This window comes from Globicephala melas, chromosome 8 (assembly GCF_963455315.2).
Source record: "Globicephala melas chromosome 8, mGloMel1.2, whole genome shotgun sequence".
Classification (NCBI taxonomy): domain Eukaryota; kingdom Metazoa; phylum Chordata; class Mammalia; order Artiodactyla; family Delphinidae; genus Globicephala; species Globicephala melas.
In genome coordinates, this window is record NC_083321.1 from 22741950 (window position 1) to 22754197 (window position 12248).

Here is a 12248-nt window from a genome sequence, read left to right on the forward strand (position 1 = left end):
GGGTAGTTGAGGACAGCATAATGGGGACTACTTACAAAGGTGTGGGCAGGGTTACAGGAAACCAACAGTGGGTGGCAAAATCCCCTGGGGCTAGTGATGCCAGGGAGCTGTTATCACCCCTGCTGACAGAGGAAGGAGAGGAAGTGGATTCCAAAAGAAGAAAGGAGCTATGGCTGGAGTTGGAGCTAGAGCTGTAGGTGTGGACTACCTGGGAGGAGCCGTGGCCTTCCATAGAGGAGCACTACCGCTGACCAATGCCATGGACTGGGGCCCTGGCACACAGGGAGCTGGGGGAATAAACAGTCCGTCCTCTCTTTCCTTCTATCTACTGCTCACCTGTTGGCGTATCCCATCAGCTGACCACTACTGGGGACAAGAGCAGGGCCCTGCTGATGCAGTCTGTTAAGATCAAACTCTGGGGCACAAAGCAGGTAGGAGAAGGGTGGAGAGAGGATCTGGGGTGGGGTAGATGGAGAAGATCCAGCACAGTGTATAATTTTACATTTGCATGATTACTCTTTGAGGTGGATATTATCGTAACCACATCTGGATGGCATAACAGAGGCCCAGAGTAGTTCAATTTGTCTAAGTTCACACAGCTTGTTAGTGGCCAAGCCAGGACCAGAGCTCAGATCGTGTGACTCCCGTTCCAGTGCTTGTGACGGGCTCCATGCCGCCTCCCACCCCAGCCTGCTAGGGAGAAAGCCTGCTCATTCCTTTGGCTTCTGGACTCTTCTTGGGAACAATGGGACCAGGGTGGGAAAGAACTGACTTTCTGAGAGGGAGAGTAAATTCTACAAAGTGTAGGACTGGAATTTGGATGCCAGGGACATGGGTTTTCTGTTTAAGACTCCTTAGAGTAGCAAGAGGACTAGGTCAGCAGTGAGCAGGGCCGACTCGGGAGAGGCCACAACAGTGAGAGGCCCGCGTACCGAAAAAAAAAAAAAAAAAAAGGGCCGAGATCTAGGTGGCCCCCGCTCATGACCGGAGGCACAATAAACTGAGCCTGTGTTGTATGCCAGGCTGCCAGGCACTGTGCTAAAGGCTTCATGAACATCATAGCAAACTCTCAAAGGAACTTATTATTATTTTCATTCGCTGGCCCCAAAACAAAAACACAGAGAGGTTAAATTGCTTGTTAAATGTAGAAACATGATTCAAAATCAAGACTGGCTACAAAGGCCAAGCTCCTTCCTTTACTCCAGTGGTTGACTTTTGGAGGCCTGCAACCTGATTTTGACTCACTGAGACCTCAAGATTTTTGTAAAAAAAATGAAACCAGTGGCCAACATCTTAAAAGTGTGCAATTTCACATAAAAGCCTGAATGCTTGACTTCTGTTGAAAAATTGGAAGGTTGGAAATGCTGGGCCCACATTCTCACATGGCAATGATTGACTAAAACTGAGTAATGGCCGCCTCCTCTAAATGAAGGATTTGTTCTCATTGTTGCCACAGTCCCCACCACTCCCTATTGGCCCAACACTGAGGCTGAGAATCAGTTGCCATTTCTTATCTGTCTATACCATTGGTTCTCTTACACTCAGTCCACTTTCCTTATTTATGTTGCCTGCTTGGCTCTGGTAGGCATTTGGGTTTGTGTTTCCAAAGTGCCCACTTCATTGATGGTATAAGATCATCCACTGGGGTGAGAGAAGCAGATATTCGACCTTTTATTAATAGGTATGATCTCAATCATTTTAATGTTTATTTTTATGCTTTATAATATACTTAATATATCAATACAATAGTCATGGCTATATTTTATAAATAAATTATGCATATACATTCGGGGTATTTGTTCAGAATTCATCTTTCTGATAAGGCTCTGAGAAAGAAAAGTTTGAAGATCACTGCTCTTAATCACTACCTTTGTACTAGCTGTGAGACACTGTGAAAATCCCTTTGACTTTCTAGGCCTAGATTTTTTTCCACTGGAAAATGGAGATATTGATACTGTCTATCTTGAAGAGCTGTTTCAAAATTCTAACCCCCCAGCAACCAATAAAGTGCTGAGCAATAAAAGCAGAAAGCCACCCTGGGAGAAGTGACTTAGCACAGCTGGCCATGTGGTGGCAGCTCCTCCTCTGTGAATGTCAACCTGGAAGGGGAATTGGAAGCTTCCCTGTAGGGTGTCCAGTCATAAAGCCTGGGCTGCTGGCAACCTGGTCCAACCCCTGCACAGCAACAAGGATTGATTTTCAGGTTTACTAGTGCTGTTGATGTGCTCCTGGAGCAGACAACAGCTCTGCTCTCATTAAAGAGAAGCAGCTGCCCCATTTCTGTTCACCTTGCCCTCACCTCCAGCCTACACCTGGCATCCCAGGGAGAAGTTTCCCCATTTCCTTCATCCCCATTGGCCTCCTTTGTTCTTGGGTTCATTCTGGCTTGGAGAGAGTCAAGATTTAAAGGGGGGCTCAGAAACACAGGGGAGGGTGTCAGTGGAATGCTTGCCCTAGTATGGACATGTCAAAGCTCCCTCCCACCAGAAGAAAAGAGGTGACGCTGAGACCAGGCACTTCATAGATTCTCAAGGGCAGCTCTGCCCTTTGGTGGGCTCAGGGGGTAGACAGACCCTGAGTGCTGACTGAGCTTCTGGGACAGGATGCTCCAGGCACTCACTTCGTTCCTTCCAATCACCAAGGGTGACTGCAGAATTGTTCAAATCCCCGTGGCACGGAGAGGTAATGTTAGCCAGGTTCACTGCCCACTAAGGAGTCTAGTGAAGATGACCAAATGCCCTGCTTTGCCTGGGACTGAAAGGTTCCCTGGGATGTGGGATTTTCAGTGCTAAAACTGGGACAATTCACGGCAAGCCAGAAAGATCAGACATCCCAGATGGAGCCACAGTTCAAACCCTCACCATCTGTCTCCACACTGAACTGCTCCTCTGCAGTGCCCCGAGTGAGGACAGTGAGAGCCACTGGGGCATGTGCAGTGTGACAGGCAGTGAACACCTGCAGGAGGAAAGAGAAAGAGCCTCGAATATAGGGACAAGTTCTCCGTGTTGCTTTTCCATCTGGGAGTGGGGCAGGAGAGAGGAGAGACGGCGGCCCTGTATTCAGTCTGTTTGCAAGATGAGATTCCAGTAGGAACTACTGTTTATGGAGCACCTTTACATTTATAACTTCCGTCCAAACCCTTGGGAGGGAGGTTTTCGCAGATGAGGAAACTGAGGCTCTGAGATGCTCAGGAGCCTGCTCAATGCCTGCTACAGTCCCTTCAGGCTGCTATGACAAAATACCACAGACTGGGAAGCTGATGAACAGCAGAAATGTATTGCCCAGAGTTCTGGAGGCTGGAAGTCTGAGATCAGGGTGCTGACATGGTGGATGAGGGCCCTCTTCTGGGTCACAGATTTCTCATTGTATCCTCACATGATGGAAGGGGCTAGGGAAATACATGAGATCTCCTTTATATGAGTACTAACCCAATTCGCGAGGGCTGTACCCTCATGACCAAATCACTTCCCAAAGCCCCCCACCTGCCAATACTATCACCTTTAGGGGTTAGGATTTCAACATACGAATTTAGCAGGGAGGACACAAACATTATACCATAGCAGTACCGCTCCCCGCTGCCCCCCTAGTTGAAAGTGGTGGAGTCTGCACTTGACCTCAGGTCTGTTTGCTTCCAGGGCCTGTACCTTTACCATGAGGCAACACTGTTTCTCCTTCTCCAGGAGGACTTTCTTAAAACATCAAATCATTTCAGGTGATTATTATAAGTCAGGAGCTGGCAGGGTTGGGAAGTAGGTGGTGGGAAGTTTTGTTAAATCTTTCTGTGCCTTTTGAGTATTCTCGAGCTTCCATTATTGGTTGGCAGGGAGAGTGAAGCAAACTTCAGTGTCTTACATTTCCTACTTATTAACACCTGGTCAGGAAAGGTTGTCAAATCTGTTAAGTGCAACGAGGTCTTGGCGGTGGATTTCAATTAACCACCAGAGACTCTCCCATCCACAACAAACCCAGACAGTCTTTGGCTGAATTTAGCTCAGAAGATACAGGAGGCGGGAGGCTGCTTAAGCCTTGTCTGAACCTTTTCTAGTGCAGTGAGTGGTGTTACCACACATGTGCATGCTCTGGGTTTAATTTATCAGTGTTACTGATTGTAAAAAAAAAAAAAAAAAAAGTTAGACTCTGCAACACTGCCTATGGGCAAGAATCAAAATTAAAGTGTTATTTAAAATACAGGAGAGAGATCAATAGTCACTTAAATAGCTTTAAAAAGTATAAGACCCCCACTGGCTGTAAAATACTACCTCCTTGGGAGATCCATTCCAAAGAAGAGTTTTTTCCTAGGTCCTGAAAATATACATAGATGCAGTCTTCTCATATCTGAGTAAAAGTTATTCATTTATTCATTTCACAAACATTTACTGAATGTCTCCTGTGGGCCGGGCCCTGAGCTAGGTGCTGTGAGGATATAAAGAAAGCTGAAATTGACTAGGATCTTTCCCTCATCAAGTCCTCAATTCATTAAAGGGGATAAGACATAAAAATTAACATATTACTGGGTAGAAATAAAGATATGGAGAGCATTCCAAGCAGGGGGAGTGGCCTGAGCAAAGATCTAGAGGAGGGAAAACAAGTACACTTGGAAAGCTAGTAAACTAGTCTGGCTCACAGAGCACAAGGGAAACAAATGAGAGAAAACGGCAGGAAAGAAGTACCCCCCTGATGTCAGACCTCATTCCTGAGGATATAGAGATGTGTATATAAGCCAGAGGTAGGTCCCACGAAGACCTGATGATGGCCAACTTCAAGAGTCTTAAATGTTGATACATCAAAACCCAAAGAATGACACAAACTTGGGGAACTGCCAAACTGGGGGGCACAGATGACAAGGTCAGAAGTTCAGCTGAGAGAGAGCTTGGTAGGGGCTGGAGGAGATGTAATGTATTTCAAGGGCAGAACAGGAATTTAACCTAAAGGTGGGCTTTGGAGCATGGAAAGAATTTCTTTGGTGGGAGAGGAGGGCCCAGGCCACCCTGAGCAAAGAAATTGCCCTTAAAGGGTGGGAAGGAAGGAGGGATGCCTGGGTCGGGTGAGTCCCTGGTCTGACAAGCACAGAAAGGGGCTGCTCTAACTTCTTCCCCTTCTGGACAAGTGACAGATTGGGGTGAGGAAGTGTGGCCCCGGTTTTGGAGGCAGACAGATCCAGGTTGGGTTCAACTCCAGCTCTGTCACTGATTCATTTTAAGGCACCTCTGTGTACCTCCCTTGGCCTTGTTTTCCTCATTTGCAGAAAGGCCTTAACCAGGCTTCCCTAGTGGGGTTGCTGTGAGGGTTAGAGCCTTATGTCAATTAGAACATTTTGGGCACAGGTCATGGCGCGTCTGTCCCAAGTTGCCTTGCCTTCTGCTTTGCCTCCCCAGGTTGGCTTCCTCCTCGGGAGCCTGTGTCACACCCAGGCACCTGTTGACCCAAAATTATTAAAACAGCAAATTATTTTCTTAGCAAAATTTTGCAAAGAATTGCAATTCAGGGACGTGCAATCTATGGTGAACCACAGGCATGCCCAGAGAACAAAGGAAGGGAGCCTGCTTTTATGGGGAAAAGCAGGGAATTAGGAGGGGCTGTTCTAAATGAAAGTTCATTGGAGAAAGGTAGAAGTTCAGGGTGGCAGTGGCTTCTCACTGACTGAGCCGGGGTGTTTCTCATTGGCCAGGTTGTTGCTGAGCAAGGAGAAATTTTTCCCTGGGGATAGTCCAGTAGTTGCACATCCTGCTTGGGGGTGCAAGGTATTCTTCTTCCTGTGGGCCATGCAATTGACCTTGAGTAGCAGGGCGTGAGAGCTCCCCTTTCTGGCCTCCTGACTCCATTTTAAATGGAGGTTCCTGTGTATTAATTTTCATACAAGAAATTGTATGAAAGAAGAGAGATGGGGCCTTGGGGTCTTTGCGTGGCTTTCTCCTAGGGGTGAGGAAGTCTCCCAGAAGCCCCTGCACGTCATGTGCTCATTCCGAACCACTCACTGACAGAGGGGGTGGGACTTCCCTTAGACCAATCAGGCGCACCCCTGAAGCTGGGAGGCGGGGCATATTCCCAGCGCAGGGGCGGGAAGGGGGGCTGATGCAGCACTCTGGTTAGACAGACCACCTGAAGCACGCATTTCAGAGACGCTGCAAAACGCTCCGCACAAAGTAGGTTCTCAGGCTGCAGTGGTCACAGATAACTGGGCTCAAGGTGTCTGTCCTTAATTGTACATGAGGTCATTAAACCTCTAAATAACAGGGGAGAAAGGGAAGTAAGATTCTGAGAGAGCCTGAGCAGCTCAGAGTGGTTAGCATTAAAATGATAATGTTGTCTGTAAAGTTCCTTTAAATCCATATTTCATAACTTCAAAAAAAAAACATTTCTCTCCTCTTCTCCAAGGTATAGTGACATTCCCTTTTCATTTAGTCTTGACAACCACCTGGTGTCTTGTGGGGACATTCTGGAGTCCTTCCTGGTACCTCTTTGTGCCATCTGGAGGCTTTTGTATTGGGCCCACAGTGACTGTGGACCCGGTGTGGGCCAAGATACCTGGCTACAAATCTCAGCTCCGGCACTTCATAGCCTCTCTGTGTTTTTTTCCTCATCCGGAAAAATAATAATAATAATAGTACCTGGCTCTTTGGGTTGTTTTGATGATTAACAAACAGTTTGGTCTTCTCTGACGAAAGTAGCCTGTTGAAGATAGGGAGAATCTGTGAATCCTTGGAGACTGGATTCTTCCCACTTCCTGCCATCTCAGCAAAGAGCAGAACATAGGATAGGGACATGTGAAGGGAAGGAATGTGCAACTTCATGAAAAGCATGCATTCCATAATTTAAGGAAATTATAGTATTATTACTTTCCAGCATGGCAACAAGATATAAATAGATGCTAATAAGTAAAATTAGGTTAATTGCTGAAAAAAGTACAATTCGTAATAGGGTTGCATTATAAAAACGTTTGCACATGTAAAAGTTCTGTAATATACACAGACTTTAATTGCTGCATCGGCATGGAAAATTGTCGGCTCTGCCACTACTAGCTGTGTGATTTCAGGCAACTCTCTTTACCTTTCTGAGCCTCAGTTTCATTGGCTATAAAATGAGACTAATAACTTCTTTCTTGTAATAAAGGACCAGATGAGGTAATGTGTGAAAGGGCTTTGAAAACTGGAAAGCACAATACTTTCCTTAGGTATTGTAACAAATTTTCATCCACAACAAAAATATATTCAAGGAAAATGTAAAGACTCATTGTTTGAAATACCAACCTTAAAAAACAATCCAGAAATACTAAACGTATGCTTTTCTTTACAATAGCGTCTATAAGACTTTTACGTTTTTAGACACCATCGTTTTTGTTAACATCACCTTAGGATCTCATGGCATCTTTCTTAGGGACTGAACAGCAATTGGTGCACTGTTTCAGACAGAAATCTGGAGGGTCCAAGCTCCTGGATTAAGGTAGCTCCCTTATAGAATGTATTTTCTGGGTAAACATGAAAATTGGATTAAGCCAAGCACGTCATTGTAGATAAGGAAAATCGGTGCCATGTGGGCTGAACTGTTTATAGTCTTAACTACAGAAATGGAGGAACTATTTATACCTATGAGTTCTGCTGTCTTAAACCACGGCAGTCCGCTCCTCGCTTCAAGTTCACATAGCCATCACTATGAAGAGTCAGTCACAGTGGGTGAAAAGCAACTAATGTCAGACCCCTGCTGGCCTAGTCTGGCACTGCATGGGGAAACACAGCCTCCTATTCATATTAAGGGGGAAATTAGCTACAGGGGCAAGACCTGAGATGGCAAGAATTCAGTCTTGCCTCACTTTCTTTGTAGGTGTCAATATTCATCAAAAAGTGTGTCAGAATGGGAGCTTAAGATCAGACTTGACTTACAATGGCTCTTAAGAGGCAGCCGGGGATAATAACCTCCCTTCAGGGCAGTTTGGAGCTTGAATCTGCCTGTCCTGCCAGCTTGCTCTTCATTGCTAACAGCATGTAGTGTAGCACTTGTTTTTCAACATGCTTTCAAACTCACTGCTTGTTGCATAGTATAACCTCCAGAGGCGGCAGAGGTTTTCTCTCCAGCTTTTTCATTCTGCCTCATTTGCAAGGAGGAAGAACTCTGAAGGGTTACAGTCAAAATGGAGTGCTCAAGGATGTGTATAATGGGGTCACTATAATAGGAAGTAGAGTTTGCAGGTATAAGGACTGCCCGGAGTTACAACGTGTTTCCTTCTTGTGGTCTGTGCTCTCTCCTCTTCTTTCATTAAACTGAAATAAAATGAAGGCTGCCCCTGCAAAGAAAGTGGGGTCTAGGGAAGGCAAGCACAGAGCAGTCCAGGGATAGAGAGAAAAAACCCAAACAAAACAAGAACCTCAGATGAAGAGTGACAGCTCTTGTTTTGAGGAAGAGCATCTTGATTAGTGCTCCTGGCTGGGAGAAATCAGACACAGCAGGAATGAGGATTTCATTTTGGAGGAGCAGAGGTTGGAAAGTGGCAAAGTGGCTGAGGTGCCTGGCTCAACTCCCAAGCTAGTGTTTTTGCTACAGGGAACAGGTGAACCCCAGGGAGCAGACCAGGGGATTGGGATTGGGGGGCAGTAAGAGATGGGGAAGGTCATTCCACTTTTTCTATTTTAACATGGCCTAGGAGATGAATTTTTCTTCCTCTCATGGTAGAAAGCTCTGATGAGGGCTTCCAATGGCCAAAAGTGAGGTCCTTAACTCATTTGCTCTGCCCTAGTGGCCCCATGACTTAAAGGTCATAGGAAGAAGATGGGATTGCACCAGGAACCAGGGCATCTTTCAGCCAAGCCTCTTGATTCCTTCCTCTTCAAGGCTTGTGCCTCTTCAGTTTGTCTTGAGTGATGCAAATCCACTCTTCCCAGTAAAACGAAATCATCATCTCATTAGATCCCAGAGAATATTCTGTGATTGCAGGAAGGAAAGCTGTAATTGCCAATCTAAACATGGAGGCCTTGGTGATTTTCAAAAGCATTGCTGGCTGTGCTGAACAGGCAGTGCAAAACCCACCCTCGATTTTCTGTACAGTAGTCCTCTACATGGAAGAACTCTAAGATACTTAGCTAGTCTCCTATTGATGGATACTTAGGTCATTACCACATTTTTCCCATTAAATACAATGCTATATGGACATTCTTATGCAAAAATCTTTGTACATGTGTCATATTTCTTTCAGTTAGACTTCTAGACATGAGATTGGATAAAACCAAATTTCCTTTAAAAGGCTTTTTTGTACTTCATCAATCAATTTATAATAATGCTAATATCAATCACAGCTATCTTATTTCTTGAGGGGTTACTATATGGCAGGTGTTATACTAAGCACTTTTCATACATTATCTTATTGGTCATCTCATCAATCCAGAATGGTAGGTTCTATTATTATCCTCATTTTAGAGATGAGGAAATAGAGACACAGGGCATGTAAGTTACTTGTTTAAAGTAACGTAATAAATGCCAAACCTAGGCATTCTGACCCATTATTTTACTCAAAAGAGAACCTACCTCTATTTTAGAAAGAGAGAACTTGGTAAAATGTGAGGTGAACTTGGCAACCACTGCTGGGAATGGAATCCAGTTGGAAGCATATTATTGGAAGTGTCACCATCTTGAGTCTTCATTAGCAAATCTTTGAGTTTGGTGTTAGTACAAGGACCTCAAGCTCAAGGTCACAAGAGGATTTCTTTCCAGCTGTGCCTATGAAACTCTTTTTTTTTTTTTTTTTTTGCATTACGCGGGCCTCTCACTGTTGTGGCCTCCCCCTGTTGTGGCCTCTCCCGTTGCGGAGCACAGGCTCCAGATGCGCAGGCTCAGTGGCCATGGTTCATGGGCCCAGACGCTCCGCGGCATGTGGGATCTTCCCGGACCGGGGCACGAACCCGTGTCCCCTGCATCAGCAGGCAGACTCTCAACCACTGCGCCACCAGGGAAGCCCCTGAAACCTCATTTTTAAATGCATAATTCAATTGACCTAGTAGTTGTTCCATTTAATCTCTGCCAAACAATCGGTTGATTTTTTTTTCCCTCCATTACCTGGCTGTCTTGGTGTTCTGTTGTGTAAGGCTAAGAGTACCTGAAGTGGGATGGTGGGTAAATCCAGTTCAAGGCCATGGGTTTTGTGCATTCTTAGAAACGGAATCTCTCCATAGGTGTGCAACATCGTGATGACAACTGGGGACCATTCAGGCAACAGCTTTTGTCCAGGCGTGTTTGTGTCCATGAGCTCCTCTGGACGATGCCTTTGTCCCTGGGAGAGAAAGGGTCAGAGGGGACTAAGGAAAGGGGTGAGAAGAAGGAGGCAGAGGAAAGACAGCTGCTCCAGCAAGTGGGGATATTTATTCCTTACAATTGCTCAATGCTCTTGCTACATTCCAGTGGATATAATAATCTCCTAAGAAAATACTGCCCTGTGTCTCTTCCTTACTTGGAAGGCACTGAACTCAGTAGGAGAGAGCCTGTGACCACATGAGAGTGTCACACACACTTTCTATATAAGGAACAGGGTCATCACTAAATCACCAGCCTGACGATACACACACACATGTACACATGACATATGACCAGTCTGTTGAGGGTGAGGGCTGGTGTAAAAACTTCACTAGAATTGTAATGAGGTCGAAAATTGTACTTTATTTTTTTTGCAGTACGCGGGCCCCTCACTGTTGTGGCCTCTCCCGTCGCGGAGCACAGGCTCCGGATGCGCAGGCTCAGCGGCCATGGCTCACGGGCCCAGCCGCTCTGCGGCATGTGGGATCCTCCCCGACTGGTGCACGAACCCGTGTCCCCTGCATCGGCAGGCGGACTATCAACCACTGCGCCACCAGGGAAGCCCCAAAATTGTACTTTTAAGAAGTCCTTTCAGGGAGATAATGTGTGGAGTTGGAAGTCATTTGTTAGTGGATGGGGTGAGACCGCAAAAGAGTACGTTGGAATAACAACAGAGGATCCCTAAATGGTCTTTTCTAAAAAAGGGGGTCAGGGCTTTTGTCTCTATGAGTGTGGAATGCAGGTAGGGATAGCCTCGACTGCTTGCCCACCACACTCACAGAAAGGTGCCTACCACCCTTTCCTCTAAATAAATGTTGACCTAATATTTAAAAAATAGCAGTTTGGAGGGGTGCCAAGCCGGTATTCTTCCTGATGTGCCCACATCTCCTTCTGGTGTTGCCACACGTGTGCATGTGCACGCACACGCGCACGCACACACACACACACATTCACTGGCATCTCCCACCCCTGTGCTGCTGCCTGCCACACTGATGCCCCCACGAGTGCACCTGAAGGTTCAAGGCTAAAGTGCCAAGGAAGGCATTTGAGAATGGTCCACAGTCAACTCCTTCAGAGGCCAGACACAACTGCGTGACCCTTTTTAATAACCTTACACCTTAATTACCTAGTCCAGAAAATGGATGTAACCATTAAGCTGGAATAAAAGGTCTGGCCAACGCACAAGGCTTACTGAGCACCTTCACCCTGGTGCCTGGTGTACTGCTATGGTAGAGGTCTCAATCAAGCAGCCAGTGCTGCCTTTACTCGTCACAAAAGTAACCCCAGAATGCAGCCTGGAAAAGAGAACTGGGGTGTGGGAGAGGGAGAGAACCAGAGAGAGAGAAAACTATGTATATACACACACACAGAGAAGGAGAGAGAAAGGGAAAGCGAGAGAGAACCATAGCTTGCTTCCAGATGTTGCCACTCTGAGGAGGAAGTCTGCAGTGTGCCGAACGCTAATGTCTGCGCAGGCCTGAGACTAGGAACTCCAGCCTATGCAACGCTTCCCTTTAGTATCAAAGAGGGAATCTTGGGGTGTTTCCTAGAATGTTCTAATGTAGGCTCTTGGGCCAATAAACAGACTTTCTCTTCTGGGAGACAGTGGCCAAATCTGGGCAAGAACTCAGGTTTCCCAACAGCTGTATGACCTTAGGCAAATCATTTAATCTCTTTGGGCCTCAGTTTTTTCACCAGTTAAATGAGGTCAGTTGGACTCATCCCTAAATCAGTGTTGCCTAAAATTCTTAGACGGAACGCCAGAAAACTGTACTCTACCCCTTCCTGAAATTCCACAGTGCAACTGAACACATTAAGAGGTCTGAGAAGGCCCACAGAAGAAACCTGCTCAGCTTTGTTCAGCCCACTGTTCCACTTCCCCGTTTACTCGACTACGGTACCTTTGGTCATGGCTTATGCACATCTGGTGTCAGTCTGCTTGGCCTGCTATAACAAAATACTATCAGCTGGAT